This window comes from Rousettus aegyptiacus, unplaced genomic scaffold (assembly GCF_014176215.1).
Source record: "Rousettus aegyptiacus isolate mRouAeg1 unplaced genomic scaffold, mRouAeg1.p scaffold_m13_p_10, whole genome shotgun sequence".
Lineage (NCBI taxonomy): Eukaryota > Metazoa > Chordata > Mammalia > Chiroptera > Pteropodidae > Rousettus > Rousettus aegyptiacus.
The window spans coordinates 88,674,096-88,691,779 of NW_023416285.1; the positions used below are offsets into that span (position 1 = coordinate 88,674,096).

Here is a 17,684-nt window from a genome sequence, read left to right on the forward strand (position 1 = left end):
TATCAATAACATAAACAGTCAACACATACTTTGTATGTTATACGTAGTAGATGCTGTATTCTTGCAACGGAGTAAGCTAGGGACAAGAAAATGGTAAGAAAATTCACAAGAAAGAGAGAATACATTTACAGTAGCTACTGAAACAAACTCCATGTATAAGTGGACCCACACAGCTCAAACCCGTGTTGCACAAGGGTCAACTGTATAAGTAAGGATAATTGTGGCTCATCTGTGCATTACGATGCACATGCTACACAAGTGGATAAATCAGGTAAACGGGTCAGCACCGCCGTTTGCTTGAGACCAGTGGCTTTCGGCCTTGCTGTCAAGTAGACTCACTGGGGAACTTCAAGTTAAGCTGATGCCTCAATCCCACCCCCTGAGATTCTGACTTAATTGGCCTGGGATCGACTTGGGCCTGTGAATTTTTAAAAGCTCCCTAGGTGATTCTAATGTGCACTGAGATTTAAAAGAAAGAAAAAAGACAAAGAAAAAAAAATACTGCTTTAGGGGTTATGTCAATTCTCCTTTCTCTGCAGGTTTCATTGTTGTTCATTGTTCGGTCTTTGTAACCTTGACTTCTTATGCCTTTTGAATTTATACCAGGAAACCTAGCATTCGACCGTTTTTAATACCCACAGACAGTTGAGGGAGGATGTCATGACACGCCCCGTCTCCAGGGGTCTTGGACCTTTCCAGTCCATCCTCCTAGAACTGGCTGCGGTCTCGCCAGCTCCCCACAGGCAGCTCTTCTTTCTTGGATCCAGTCCTAACTCTCCACCTGCATTTGGCACTTCTGATCTGTCCTCGATTCTCATTCTACCTCCACTCAGGCCTTACTGTACAAATTCCCCTTGCCCCAAGGTCTCGAGCCAGCCTTGCCAGTCCCCACTCAGTCCTAGTTCCTGAAGTCCTAGCCTGCTGAACCCTGCTCATTCACAAGAAGTTAGTAGACACCATCTTAAACTTCCGCCCTCAGCAGAGGACAGCCATGAACAGTCATTAAAAACATTGCTGGTACAATTTAGTATTTACAGATGTGCATATTTCCGCAAAATAGTGTTTAAGTACGTCTGATATATTTGGAGGCTGAAGAAATGAATCAAAAGAGAATAATGTTTTTATTATGAACATATAATGAATATACTTACAAAAAACATGTTCTTTAGGTAATACGCATCTCTTCTGTGGTCACTTGGACCCTGAAATCCACAGATGATTTGGAATAACGTAAGAACATATTTCAAGGCATTATCCCAAAGCGAATAAACAAATCATGAATGTTCTAGAATACTATTCTTAAACATCATAGAAGTTTGACTAATCAGTTTTCAAAGGAAGGGTGGTCTATGGAAGTGCTTTAAAAAATCATTACTTTCTAGTTGTTGAATTTACATGAAACATAAGTAAAAATTTGAAGCATATCCCACGGTCAGAGGAGAAAACTACCATATTCCAAATGAAAAGGAGGATTTCTGAAAGTAAAACTTCCTCCAAGGGAGCTGATTTATTTGCAGTATTTAACCTAGTTCAGTCAGAGGGCACAGAAGTACTGATAGCATCTGAGGAAGAAATTGCATGTCCAGCTCCATTGGTCACTTTTCCCTGACTATAAACACCACAAATCCTCTGCTCTTAGCCATTTTTTTAAAAAAAATAAATTACCAAGAAAGAACAGACCTGGGTCAACATGCAATTGCACTTGGATGACCAACACAGGGCAGCCACCCTGAACTGTGATTTTGAATTCAAAGTGCCATTTACGTGGAGAAAAGGCTTCCCATTTACTATTTAACTAGGATTCCCACATTTACCTCAAGGTAGCTTTGATGATAAGCATCTTTCATTCATTCCTAAACTAACCATTCAATCCATTTTTCCCCTCTACTGGTATCTTTTCTTTCTGATTCACTATACCAGGTCGATTAATTATAGTCACTTTTCTCGTTCATTATGCACTTATCTTGATAATTGAAGGCAAAAGAGCAGAAGTGAGCATCACAAAGAACAAGTTTGGAGTCCTGGCTCTTCTGCTTATTAGCTGTGTGACCTACAGCAAGTGACTTTCCTCTAAGGGTTCCTAGTTTCTGCAACTAAAAAGTGGAGATGCTCTGGACTGGCTACATAATTTGTGGGGTATGAAGCAAAAAGAAAATGTGGTGCCCTTTGTTCAAAACTATTAAGAATTCCAATTCAGCACTAGCAGAGAATCAACCCTTCCAAAGCACAGGTCACATGTCTTGGGGTAATAACTCTACAGCATTCATGGGGCTGGTCCAAGGAGCACATGAGGCAATGTAAGTCAGATGTCAAGCACAGTGTCTGGCTTACGTGAATCCCCTGTCAACGGTAACTATTTTAAAAATATTATTTCTGTTGCCCTGTATTCTATGTTATACACTCCCCAATTGGCTTAGTTATTTCACATTGACTATTCCTTTATCATTACCACCCATTTAATTCAATAAGTCTTTGTGATGGCAATGACAGCAATATTTCTGCAGTGAGACGGGCCCTGAGTAGACTCCAACCCATCTTTGAAGACCCTGTTCAAGCTTCCCCTCCTTTCGGAAGCCTTCTCTGAGCTTCTTAGGGAGAGAACGTCCCTTTATTGTCCACTGCATATTCCTTTGTCACAGCGCCAATCACTCTGTACAGCCAAATAGTTATCTAACATGCCTCTCCTCCCCTTAAGTCTATAGCAAAAACTACATGAGCAAAAACTGTATCCACTCATCTTAGGGTCACTGTGGTCTGACACATAGATGGTACCTAATCCTTGATGGATGAATGAAAGACCTATCAATTCTTTGCAAGCTACAGTATTATCCAAGATTTATTTGCCTTTTTTTTTTTTTTTTTTTGCCATTACATTCACTCTTAGGATCAGTTAGATGTTTAAAATAGTATTTTCCCCACCTTTGTATGTGGTCTATTGTATATTCCTTACATTGGACCACTTCGCATAATGTTCTACCTGCTGTGCATCAGCAGGCTATTAATGGCATAGAAAGTGTCATTCTCCACGATGACTTTAAGACTGAGATGACTAGATTTATGTTGTTTCGTTTTGGCATGTTCAAAGAACTGTCATCATATTATAACTCCTTAAAACATGCCTGAAGCGCATGACCATTATTTTCTGGATAGAAAAAAAAATGATAGGAAAATCTATTAATGACATGTAACGTCTAGCCTCTGCTCCCTTGTTCAGAGTAGTTAGTTATTGAGGGTAATTGTATCTTTTCATGAAGACATTCCAAGTAAGTAAATTTTCTGGTATTAAAACTATTCCCTTAAGTGCTCAAAAATATTACATTTAGATACATTTTGATGTGAATAATCTCTACTTCTATATACTCTTACATTGAATATATGGAATCCAAGTGTACTTTTTCTTGGTGACTCGGGTTCATTCTTACAAACATTAATTATTGCACTATGATTCTACTAGTGCAAAAACTAAAAACAGCCCAAATGTTCATCAACAGCAGCATGTACACACAAATCGGGATATCGGTTCTACAACAGAATATTCTATAAACATCACAGACCAATCTCAAAAATGTAATATTTATTGGAGGTAAAAAGCAAGCTTCCAAAGCAAACATGCATCGAGTACTGTGTCACTTATAGAAAAAGTACAGAAATAGGCAAAACAGTTCTATAGTGTTTAGAGATGTGTGCAGCAATGATAAAGATAAAATGATGAAGAAAAGCAAGGAGTTTATCACCATAAAAATCAGAAGAGTGGTTACCTTGAGGCAAGGAAGTCCCGAAGTAATTACAAAGGATAAGGAGGTAGAGAGATATTTCTGGGGGCTGTTGGGAAATGTTCTACTTTTTGGACTTTTTAGGGGGATATACATGGGAGTTTGTTTTATAGTTATTTGGTTAATATAGATAAGGTGGTGTTTTCTGGTTGTAATTTTCTACATGTATTTGGTTTCTGTTTATTTTTATTTATTTTTAACTTTTTTCTATTTTTTTAATCTTAAAAAATTCCTAGATGTTTAAGGCAGAAAGTAAAACTTTTGTACTTAATAAATTGATGACTACTGTGCATACGAAAAACATTAAGTCTATCAATCTAAAATGACAGCCAGCTGTAGTCTCCAATGCAAAAATTAGATATTTTAAGAATGTATTCCTTTAATGTCATGTTTTGATCATTTGTCATCTACTTTAGGCTTTAGGCTCACAAATATTCTTTTAGATGCATTCATTTTGATATCATTGATTAATATAACTAACATAAATTACCACTGCATTTTTTTAGAAGAAATGAAATCATGTAGAGACATTTCATAGCCCTCAAATCATTGTTTCTAATCTGCTTATTCCATTTCATCCAAGGTCATTTTGTAAAATGATAGGGATGTAGGATGTTTTTATAAATAAAACAAATGGCAAAACACTGAAGGAGTCAGTAAACAGCAAAGAACTTTGATAATCAACAAATACTAACAACAAAATATCTACCCCCTGCCTGCTCATTGTAAGTCACAAGGTTTCATCCATGAAAGATGAATCACATTTTTTCTGGGTATTATTCAGCTCATTTTAATGATTCCTGCCATTAGCTATGCTCTCTTAGAAATCGGGGTAATACTCTCAAGAGACATGAGCATTCTAGAAAGGTTTCTCATTGCTGACAACCCCCAGCTCCCAAAAAATTTTACAGAGGGGGCAGAAAGTAGAAAGGGCTTCATTCAGCAGCCCAGAACTGACATGAGGTCACGCACGGTTCCTGTGGCTGTCACTTATCTAAACTACTGCAGCTACTGAAACACAAAAATACAACTACCTTCTGAGTCACTAATTTGCCATACTCCTGGTAGCTTGTGGAAGAAATTAATTAAATCCTCAGAGAACTGTGGTATTCCTGAATGCATGCAAAGAGCTGAGACACATGCTAAGACAATCTCCCAACGTCTAGTTACATCATCACATTTATATCTCAAGTTGATCTATCAATTAATATGATTGGTTATGTTGAGGTCAGGGATGGGGGAATTGTTGAGTGTGGAGGATCAAAATTAACCTCTCGTTCACCTGAGAAAGTGTCCCAAGGCCAGCAAGGACGCATCAGATCTCTTCAGCTTTACCTGTGAAGGACTATCCTTTTTCAATTCCCTCTGTTTCTAAGAGACACTTTTTCCTCCTGGCTCAATCTTTAGGAACACTGCAGTTTGTCTTACGTGAAGAGTTTACTAATAGTCTGAGAAGGAAAAAGGTGAGCTTCCTGGTACCCTTCAGTCCTGCCAATAGTAGTTCTAACTACGAATCCAGTTAATTAAGTAAGGCAATGACTCTCTTAGTCAACCCTTTAGTTTCTTGGTTGTGGTTATTCTATTTGTAATGAAATGACTTTCAGGGCATTCCAAAATTTGCTAAAAAACAAGGGCTGCCTTTGACACATAAGTGAAAATCAAGTACATTCCATTTATAAACAACTACCAATGAGTACAACAAAGTTTTTCAGCCCATCAATAAATAAAGAATAGTCAATAGTTATGGAGTTCTGGCTGTTCTTTTCTACTGTTTCAAATGCATTAACTTGTTCAACCTAAAAAATAACCCTATGGGATGCACGCAACTATCCCCATTTTTCGGATGAGAAAGCAAAGGCACTAAAGGTGAAGTAACCTGCCTAAGGTCACAGTTAGTAATTAACGGATGTCTAGATCTAGACTTTATGCTCTCACACATTATATTCTCCCCTCTCTCATGATTATGTCTTTTTTTGTGTTCAAGGACTTAATTTTATATGCTTTGCTTAAAGACTAGGTTTTGTTGTTCTTTTTTTAATATATATATTTTGCTAGGGCAACCTTCTTTAACAATATGCTCACTTATTTAACAAACAAACAAAAATCATTTATTTTGTACTCATATGTCAAAGAACCAAAAACCAAGTCAAAGAAAATGAAACAAACAAAAACAAGAAAGTCTTTGTTTTCACCGAAGATAAACAAGATAAGCTCCCTATTGTCAAGAACCTTCCAGACTGACGGAAGAACTGATGAGTACATAAGGACTAGGTATAAAAGCGGCAACAGAGTTTTATGCGAAAACTGAAGAGAAGGAAATTAAGTCTAACTGATGAGTAATCGATTTATGGAGGAGCTGACAAGTGCTTGGGGAAAGATTGTAAAGAGAAGGATCAGGGGCTGACCAAAGAGAATGACAGTGGAAGGTGCCCTAGGCGGAACCTAAGAATACAGCTATAGGACCTGAACAATGAATCTGGCCCCTGCCTACCTGTCTGACCTCCACTGGCCTTGTCCCCCAGCTATGCTTTTCCTTCTGTTCTGGAATCAACACCAGACTCAGTCTTGCTCAGAACCTTTGTACTTGCCTGGAACACTCTACACCTTAGGTCACTGAGTGGCTTCTCCTTTTCTTTCAGGTCTCAGCAGAAAAGTCACTTGCTAATAGAAGCCTTCATTCTATTGCGAAAACACCCACCCTTCTCCTTAACTTTTTGATGTGTTTTATTTATCTGCTCTTTCTTAGTTAGAATAGAACCTTCAAGAGACAAAGACCTCATGTGTTATATTCCCAATGTCCAGAGCGATGCTTGGTTCTGGAGAGAGAACTCAGCCACTACCTGTTGAATAAATGAATGATTAAAAGTAGGAAATTTTCAAGAATGAATGGGTGCTCGAACGCTAGGAAAAAAATTGGTAAGATGAAGGCTAGCTACATGGAGAGGATCAAATTAAGCAAGGAGGTGGTTTTTGGAGACCTTTGGGAGGACAGTTTTAGGGAAGTGGGCTGTGATAAGAATGGGAACAAAAAACATATTGTTGTGGGTTTTACAGTGCCTGGGGTAAGGATGTGTTTCCTTCCACTCAAACTAGATTTAGAAGGTGGTGGAAGTAACAACAGGCATTGTTCCTGTAAAAGCAGCTCATCTTTCCTCTTTGCTGTCCAAAGAATGTGGTTTTATTTTTCCTTTTTCTTTCTTTTTATTTTTGGTAGATAGAGTTAAAAAAATAACATCCAAGGATAAAGTAAGCTGGATGGGTCTCCTGGGGCCAAGGGTCCCCTAAGACTTTGCATAATCCTTGTAAGGAAAAGGTCAGTCGGGAGAGTTTTTTATTTATCTTCATAGGATTCGTATGCAGGTTGAGACCCTCTCTATTCGTCTATGTGGGTTTTTAATTTAGAAATAATTTGAGGTACTATCAACAATAGCTACGGGAACTTCCTTTAGGCTTCACATTTTTAAGAAAAGCCAGTTACCCAACATTTATTGAGAACTTAGTATATGCCAGTTCCGGTTTTCGGGCACTAGACCTCCAGAAGTGAATAAGTGTACACTAATAATGTAAGGAAACTACTTTAAAATACTCTGGATATAGGTGTTTCCAATATCTATTAACCTTTAAGAAAACTTTCATATGAATAAAAACAGTGTGTTCAAGGAGCTGGCCCAGCTGATGGTTAAAATTTCAGAAATTTGGAGAACCAGTTGTCAAATATAGTTATTACTGAAACGAATTATCAAACTTACAACTAAATAAATTATGCTTATAAACAAAGGTAATAAAATTCAAAACTTCTGATTTCCTAATTATTTTACCACATTTTGCTACAATCTATACCGTTGAGGTTATTTATGTCTATTGTACCTGTATAATGGAATTACTATTTAATGGTGTGCTAGTGAGCTTCTCTTTTAAGCTCTGATTTAGGGAGGTCACTCTATAGCTTGAAATGGCCATGGTACGAGTATTTCCACCACAGATGTTGGCAAATACTATAAACCGGAATTTATTTTTATTAAACATTTGGAAGCACATTGCTGTTCCTATCTATAAATTAGAAATTATTTTACACATGTCATTATCTAACTTTTTAGGTTAGGGTTAATATGTGAATTTCTAAGGGCAAGAGTTCTTTAAAAAAAAAAGAAACCAAAAAAAATCACTAGAATTTCAGTTATCTTTACCGTGAGATGTTTTGAGTTAATAAGGTTTTACTATGCAGCTTTTAATCTCTTGGTTCAAATTTTAAGAAGTTTCTAGGATGAAGTCAAATTCTTCTGTTGCAGTAGAATTGCTATTGTAAACAAATATATTTTCCACTGGAACATGGGAAGCTTTTTATTAAATAATTTTTTTGTGTGTTTGTTTTAACAGGTACCACAGAGTTTGTATGTTGTTTGACTTTGTGGTTAAAAGTACTTGAAAGGTTGCAACAACATGGATGGACCTCAAGATAATCATGCTAAGTGGAATACGCTAGACAGAAAAAGTTGAAAATCACATAATATCACATATGTGTGGGATATAAACCTAAAAGCAACAAAGGAATAGGACAAACAGAGACTCATGGATGTGGACTACAGACTAGTGGTTACCAGAGGGGAGTGCGTAGGAAGGAAGGAGGAGGTAGACGGGGAAAAAAAATTAAAATAATTTCTTCAATTAAAAAAAAATTAAAAATAAAATAAAATAACATAAAATAAATGGAAGTTTAATTAGGAAAAAATATTACTTGAAAGGTAACTGAGGGCAATGGTAATAGATTGGTTTGGTTAACTTGGATGAACGTGTAGAGAGGCTAACTTTTTTTTTTATGAACGTGGGAAGATGAATGACAGAATTTCAATTGTTTAAGTATGTTTTTACCTCTCTGCAAGTAATTTTTTAGACTTGAACAAGGAGAGAAAATAGAAAAAAAACTGATTTTAACTGATATGACAATTTACTGAATAACATAGTTGAGCATCTCTGCTATCTTCTTATCCAAAATAAACAACTTAACATTTAAATTTACTAACAATAGAAATATTCCTTAGAATTATTTTTTTGATAGGTTATAATTAAACAGTTCTTTCTCGCACCCAAATCCCAACTCTTAACAGTGGTACATAATGGTTTTCTAACAACTCTCTTTTCTAGAAAAGCTATTACCTATACTATTGGGATTTTAGTATGATTATTATAAATACAGAATTTTCATGTGATAAAATCTAACATATACTGTGTTCAAGCATTCATTCCCTCAATATTCAACATTTGCTGATTATAAAAAGCTAATAACACTCTGAAGCTACCATGTAGTAATTTGCTGTTTAACACCTCAAGTTTAAATATTTATTGATCGCCAGAAGCCTCTAGTAAATTGATTTCTTTTATCAAAAGCCTACAATATTTCAATAGAAAGGAATTAACTTTATCATAAGTAAATGACCCGCAACCCATTATTTTTGTAGTCACCACAAATAGAAACAGCTCTTTGAATGTGATTAACGAGGAGAATACAATGTTTTGCACTAGTGTGGGAACATACTACTTTTCTCAATGGAATACATCTGCAATTCTCTTAACCAGAAACAAATCTAAGAAGCAAAACTCAGGTTTACAAGAAAGAGTGCTATCTGATGGGTTATGGGAAACATTCCCCCTCCCTCCCCCAACAGGTTGATTGCTACTTTAAATAAAACTTGGAATTTAACCTCAATTACCTTCTGGTCTATAGACCCTGAGCTTGACAGAGAAGGGAAGAGATAACATATTCTATGCTGCTTTTAAGGTAAGAGATAAAAAAAACCCAAAGATAGGAACTGAGTTCAGAGAAGCAAAGAGGAAAATAATTTTTTAAAAAATGCACAAAATTGGTATCACTATTAAAACAGTGGTCCCCAACCAGGGAGTGATTTTGTTTGCTCTCCCCAGGAGACATTTGGCAAGGTCTGGGGACATTTTTAGTTGTCACAGCTGGAAGGGGGGTGCTACTGATATCTACTGAGTAGGGACCAGGGATGCCGCAACACCTCCTCCAGGGCACGCGACAGCCCCCTACACCAAGGAATTGTCCAGCGTGAAATGTCAACTGTGCTAAGGCTGAGAAACTCTGCGATAACGCCAAATTATTATTGTAGTACTAAGTTAAAGAAATATTGCTCAAAACAAGGGGGAAGTTATAGTGCCACACCAATCATCTACATGCTTAAAAGTTCCTCTCTCATCTTAATATGAACATTTGTTATTGACAGTGCTTTACTTAACACAGCTATAATAAAGGAAAACAGTCACTGAGTGCTTACTGCACACTAGGCACAGGACTACGCACTTCGCTTGCGTTATTCCAATTCAGATTCATTACAACCATTTGATGTCACTGCTGTTATTAATACAGGAAAATTATCATTTATTGCATAAAATATCCTCTAGGGGTCAGTAGTCACTTGTTCTGTCTCTAAGTGTCAACAGCATGACCTTGAACGTTGCGACAAAAAAAGTCAATGTTATGAGAGCTCTCCAGAACTCAGTTGGATATCATTTGAACATCCTCCAAGAGTTATGCAGTCTCAAGTGCTAGAAAATACACAAGAAGGAGGCTGGATTTATCAGAGGTGTTTACAGTTAGACAGAAAAGGCATACACTGATCTTAAAGCTAAAGAAAGGCAAAATTCAACCAGCGCACACAGAAGCTAGACCAAGGAGCAGATCAAAGACTGGGATGATCAAGATTCTTAGAACTCTTCCCTGCTCATCTCATACCCTTATCCTCCCAAACACATATGTTTAAAGAACATTGATGCAGTAACCTTAAGAGACCCAAGCATGTGTCATTATAATCACTGATAAGAACTCACTCGGAGTCTGGGCCAAGATTTCTGGTCATTATATAATCTTAACTGGCTGAGAAAGTATGATATAAATTATTTCCCTGGTGAGTAAGCATAGAAAATTTTAGAATTAAAAACAGCAATGTTTCAATGACTAAACAAATATTTTTATAAAAAGGAGCCTTGCATATTTCAAATTTAATGTATTTTTACTATTTAAGAGATTTTGGCTCAGTAGAACAGATCAGCTTTTTAATTCCAATTTAAAATACTTAACTGAGTCATTAGTTTAGACTTGGGATTTTAAGTTGAAAACTTACTAAGTTTATGTACTAAATTAAATATCTAAGAGACCTTAAATTTCGCCATATTTATCATTTCAATTTATTTCATAAAATATACTTACTTGGGGAATTGTGTTGGATGAGACACATGTAAAAAGACAAGGAGTATTAAACTTATAAATGTATTTTACAAGGTGTTGGGCCTGAAAGAGGAACAAAGTAGTTTAAGGTAAAAAACGACATCCTCAAAGGCATGGAAAGGGCCTATTGTACGGGAAGAAAAGGTGTGGTTTTCTTAGCCATGAACTAAAGTGCTACAACCCCAAGAGTAAAAACCTTTCTGCTTCTAACCCAGGTGATTGTGGGGTTCCTGCCTGGTGGTTCCCTGATTACATATCCTGTAGGGAGGTCTGACTGCCTCACAGCCCTGTGCACCTACAGAGAAGCACAGCTCGCCCTCCTATTCAGGTATGAGGGGTCCACAGATGAAACGAAACAAAAAAGTTGCAGAGGACCCCATACCGCCTGCCTATATGAAGCAATGCAGGTATTCGCTCATAAATAGAAATAAGGACAACCAAACATTTGGGGGGGCGGGGGAAGGACTGATCCAAAATAAATAGAAAAATTGACCCTTGAGAAAATAGAAATAAAACAAGGAATATAAGCAAATTTAAACAAACAAACAAAAAATCCAGATCTGCATCTTCAGAGAACCAAGGGGTTATTGTACTGCATTTATAGAATGAGTACAAGAAGCTACAGAAAAGTCCCAATGAGGCAAAAATAATGTTCTTAGAAATTAAAATATACTTGCCACTATCAAAAAATCTAAAGATTAGGATAATTAATAAAAGGGATGTATTTGAAGATCAAAGTGGATATATGTAAAGCTCAAGGGAAAAAATGATGGAAAATATGGAAGAGGTTTAGAAATGGGGATAGTTCCTAGTACTTCAACATTTATCTTTAAAAAAGATGGAGAAAATGTGAAAAACAGCTATTTTTAGACTGAAAGTTCTATCCATTTCTAAACAGGACGCTTGAGAAAAAGGCTTTCATGTAGACTTATCATGATGAAAATTTTAAATTCAGGGATAAAGAGAAAATATGAAAAGCTCTTAGAGAGGAAAAGTCAAATTATCTATGAAGGAAAAGAATCAGTTTGATATTAATTTTCTTAACAACAACTCTATCTGATTGAAGATAATAAAGACTTCTGAGGGAAAAATATATTTTGAAACTATAATTCTATATCAAGGTAATTTATTAATGAAGCATAAGATCAAAAGAAATTTTTGAAAGTGCATTTACATATATTTAATTACTAAAGATTTTCAAGCAAAACAAAAATTAATCTAAAAACAAGAACTTCATGAAATATCAACCACATTATCAGTTGACTAGGACAGAAGTAGAGGAAAAAAAAAAACCTTTTGCTGGAAGATATGAATGTCACATTTGTGTAGCAACTTTTAATGAGATTGGAGTACATTTGTTTCTCCATAGATCTACTATGTAAGTGATATTTTTATAACCATGACACTGTAAATGCTTTTTATTAGCTTCCAGTTTTAAAAAAAATCATATTATAGAATGAAGTTAAAGACTTAATTCCAGTTTCAAAACAGACTATAACTGACATAAGTAACAAAAACTGGAAGTTATGAGAGGTAGGAGGTAATATGTTTCAAATTCCTCATCTTTCAAAGTGTCTAAAGTTAATAAATTACTAAATAGGGGATAAACTAATCTTTAAACATATATTGGTAACCACTATATGAATTAAAATGTATAAACCCTCTTAACAGCGATTTTACCCAAGGAGTAAAATCATATCTTTTTGTTCTATTTAAACATTTTCCCCAAGATGCATGCATTGTAGTGAGAATAAAAAAATAAGAATATACAATGAAGGAACAGAAAAAGTTGAGAGACAAAAACTTCCAGAAAAGCATTGTTGGGTAAATAAGCTACATATTTTATAAGTCTACCTTAAAAATTAATTTTTTTTTATTGCACGCTTTTCTGGGTTCAGAAATAGAGTACACCAAATTATTACAATCAAAGCAGACTTAATTTTAGACAGGACACAGAATGTCATTTAAGAACTACCAAATCCAAGCTTAATCAGCAAATTCTAGGATTTCAAAGGCAGCTTTCAAACACATTTCTGAAAATTTAACAAAGGAAAAAGCCAAAAATAAATTTTAAAAAAAGAAATAAAGAAAAAGCTGTACTATTCCAAGTTCAGAATAAACTATTTGGAAACAATACAAAACTAGAGGCTGTATAACTGAGTATCTACAAACAGGCTTAGAAGTAGTCGCACTGCAATCATTTTGGAATATCACCAGAATCATACACCGAAATCCTAGGTTCCGGGAGCAAGCATTCATGTGTGTGATCAAATGTTCCCTTAGCAAGAGAGGTGTTCTCTAGCCTTTAGAGAAACACCCATACCCCAACTTGTCATTCTTTATCTCCTTACCCTGCTACATCTGTCTTCAATACCTGCCAAATCACATATTTGTCTTCAATAGCTACCATATCACATATTTGTTTATCTCGTTACCCTTTTGCTTCTGTCTTCAATATCTGCCATAGCACATATCTGTGCCATCCCCATCCCCAGTAGAACGTAAGCTCCTTGAGGGCCAGGACTCATTGATCCTCCAGTACACACGACAGGTACTCAATAGTTACTAGTTGGATGGATAAAATAAGTATTCTTATAATATCTCTACATAGAACTGGTCACAGAGATATTTTTATGTTTTATTTCAAAGGGCAAATTTAATGTTAAATATTTACTTTTCTACCTCTATTTCATCTCATCAATAATCCATTTATTATATGTATGTTTAAAAACACATCCCTCTCTTGTTCTCAGTGGACTTTGTATCAGGACGTTCATTGTGAAAGAAATACCGATTCATGGATCAAATAAAAACAATGCCTTCTTAAGGGGCTACTGACAGTCAAGGTCCTGGGATGAATAGATGAAGACAGCATCACATGGCTCTGACCCCGAAGGTCTTATCTTCCCATCCTAACGGAACACCAACAACTTCCTGGTCAAGTGCTACCATCAGTATAAAAATTCTTGGCAGCCTGGCATTCATGTAATTGCTGGCAATGTATTTGATCTTGCCTTCTTCTCTGTTTCTGAAAAATCCCCTTTTTTACAAAAACCAGGAGTTACTCCCCATATCTCTCTTTTACACATACAAATCATAAGGTAACAGATTCAGTCCAGGAAGTACCATCCGATATTTTAAATTTTGAAACCATGTCAGAAAACACATTTACTTTTACCTCATTACTGAAAATGTTGGTTTTAGCAAAAAATGTTAGTTTTGGTGGAGATACTGAAAATGTCAGTTTCAGCGGGAAAAATAATTTAGTGGTAATGATGAGGGGAAAATACAATCCTATCACCTATAGGGCATAAACTTAAAAAAAAAAAAAAAAGTAAAGCCAATTTTACAATGCTTCCAAACCAAAATGAGAATCAGAGTACGTGTATATTCAAAGAGTACTCTGCTTTAAAAATACATTTTTGAAAGTGCTTCATTTTCTGGCTGACATCAGCAAATACACATCATTTCTTGATGACATTTTAAACAAAAGGGACAACTTGCTCACCCAAAAAAAAAGTTGTCAAGTCATACCCTTGACTCATTTTGCCAAGAGCTAAAGGTGTCAAGCATACCTTATGCCTTCCATAACTTTGCTGGCTCCCATACTTGGAGCTTTTAGGGTTGTTTTTGGCAGGCTGATGCATATTCAACTTACTATTCATTCTGACCCCAACGGCCAGATTGCAAGAACTGCTGAAAATGACCTTGTGGGAAAATTGAATGGTAGGTAACCCAAGAAATCACTGTAATGCTTTAGAGGGTTACAATTTTAAAATACATCTGCCATTTTATAATAATCTTTCACGAAACATAAAAATACGGACTATGGATGCATATTATTTAGACTTGAACCAAGCACGTTTTTGGTTTATGTGATTGTAGTAGTGAAATACACTTATGTCTCTGAGCAAAACATTTAACCACCTTCTTCTTTGGCTCCTGAGAGATAGCATGTGTTTGAATTTGTCTTTTATTATAATTGATTTGGAAATTTTTATCTTTTATTTTTATCAAGCAATAAACTCCTTACTGCCATTTCCCAAATGTTTCCCACTCATTTGGGTCAGTGACCTCACATCTCTTATTAAAGTCCATAACAGCAAACTGCATGGCCTCCTTCCATTACCTTTTAATTCACGTAACAAGTATTTACGGAGCATAGTTGCTATGAGCCGTCATTGTGCTGGGAACAGGTATTCGGCGGTGAATAAAATAGGTGAAATATGGTCCTTGTCCTCAGTTTAGTAGGGAAAAGGGCGATCAAGAACAAACAATTGGTTTGGAATTGTAAATTATAAGTGCCACAAAGTAAAAGTATTATGTCCATTTATCGACTTTTGAGGTCTTCCTCTCTGTTTTTCCAACACTGTTTCACCTGGCCTGGTTTTCCTCTGGGCTGTCTATGCTCTCTACCACCATCCAGAATGTCACAGGCAAAATTCTGTCCCTATCCTGAATTTCCTCTACTAGAGGGGCTTTCATGTCCTCACCAGTAATCCACACACATAACTCCCACCCATTCTTGCCTTTATCCCAGATGCTTTTAACTGAGGGACCGTAAATCCTGAAACTTTTCTTTGATCATAACCTTTTTCGTTTTCACCTGGTCTGCTCGTTTTCTTAAATAAGTCTACATTTAGCCTTTCCTGTGACCTTGAGTCCTTTAACACCTCTGTGAAACCTTCAGTCTACCAACCTCCTCCTGGACTCTCTTGTTTCTCTCTCGGACCTGCTACACCAGGCACAACATTCCAGTAGTATAAACTTTAGCGGTCCAGAAACCCTCACTCCTCAACTGTCTTTAGTTCTTACCTATTAACTGCAAAGATAATTTCAGTCATTTTCTGCAGAGTGACTGCAAATTATTGGAGAATTTCAATACAGATCAATTTATCCACCTTTACCATGACTCTCAAAATAATGCTTACAAGTATTTTATTGTAGAGCTTTCTTCCTCCTATCTCATTCTGCCCTTCTCATTTTATTTTTTTATAATTTTATTTTATTTTTTTTAATGCCTACAGCACATGGTCTTCCTAGGTGGTCTCCCATCCAAGTACTAACCAGGACCAGCCCTGCTTAGACTCCCAGATCAGATGGGATTGGACATGTTCAGGGTGGCACGGCCATAGAACCTTCTCATTTTCTAAGGACCTCACCTCTATCCAAACAAGACATGCCAACCAAAACAGAATTTACTCAAAATTCGTGTCATTAACCACACACAAAAACTTTACATATTCATCTCTGTGTTCTGCTTCCCCTTAAATTCTTCATTTTCTCAAAGGTTAACCTTAGACCTTTGTATTTGGTTCCATATTCTCCCACTTGCTCCAAAAATCTGTTCTCTGTCTACCTATGCCCACATCTTTCCTCAATTCCCCTCAAGTGATTGTGGCCTACTCCCTCCTTCTGGAAAATGTAGGCTGTACTTCATTTGTTTATGAAAGTGATAACTTTCATCACCCACATACTCCTTACAACTCATTGCATTTGCGCCTGATTATCACCAATTCCTTGAAATTCCTCTTCTAAGATCACCGGATACCCTTTTACGAAAATCACTTTTGACCCAGTGTGTACAGCCTCCCTTCCTCCTGAAATCCCAGGATTCTGTTTCTTCTACCTCCCTGAGAACTCGTTTTTATTTACAGCTTCTTCACATGCAAGAATTTCCTATGATTCCTCTAGCAGCCCTTCCTCGACTTCATCAGGAATCACAAATGACAACCATGATGAGCATATTCTGGCTTCCAGTTATATTTTGTTTAACTTTCAAAATGTTGAGGTCCTTCATTTTTAATGAAGCCAACGCTTACAAATGAGAGGAGACTTTACATAAAATCTGAACTTCCAGTTTGCTCAAAAAACCATAATTCATACCAAGTATGGAATAAGGACCAAAAAAAAATTTAAAAAAAGAATGTCAAATAGATACGACTGTTGGATGGCAAAGTAATAATGAAAGACAGCTTCCTCTATCATGTAGATTTTGAAGATTCGTACTGGTTACCACAGACATTACTAAGTTAATTCTCTCAGTCTTCTGTTCTCATTCTTGTCAGCTTTACCCACATCTTTACTTCAATAGTCCCAGTTATTTGTTTTATTTTATATCATTCCCCAATCTTATTTCAAAAAGGATTTGATTCAGAGTCATTTAGTTTACTTTTCCTCTGAATATTAAACTTATCTAATAAAATCTGAACTATGAAACAAGGGATGAAATAAAACAATAGATAATGTTAGCTTAAGTTTCAATTCTGTTTCAGTCACATAATAGAGACCCTCCATGAAGTAGATGACATTTATTTTCTTTAATCCAAAAGCTTCCCTTATTCTTAACTTTAGAGGTGATAAAGTTTCCATGGGGAAAGTAGATAAGAAAAGTTAGGATAATTTACAATAAGAAGTCATCTTAATTCATACTTTTTTTTACTCCCATGCAAAAGATACAAAAATCTATGTCTGGCAGTAATTAATCCTAAACTTCTATTTTCCAATGTTGACACTTCGATTTCCATGACATTTTGTTCCAAGAATAATGTATACATCTTTCTGCAGAGAAAATGAAAAGTGAGACTGAAAAGTCCAGGATGGTCTAGAAGGCCCAAAAAAAAAAAAACAAAAAACAAACAAATGAAAAAACCCACTCTTGTTTTAATTAA

General features: G+C 36.0%; 1 protein-coding gene and 1 pseudogene across 8 annotated transcripts in view; both read right to left on the reverse strand.

The window, feature by feature from the left end:
* Positions 1 to 17,684, reverse strand: part of CACNB2 (calcium voltage-gated channel auxiliary subunit beta 2) — a 315,479-nt gene that overhangs the window by 165,932 nt on the left and 131,863 nt on the right. The gene's annotated exons all lie outside the window — the stretch shown is intronic.
* LOC118609134 lies at positions 16,032 to 16,150 on the reverse strand (annotated as a pseudogene).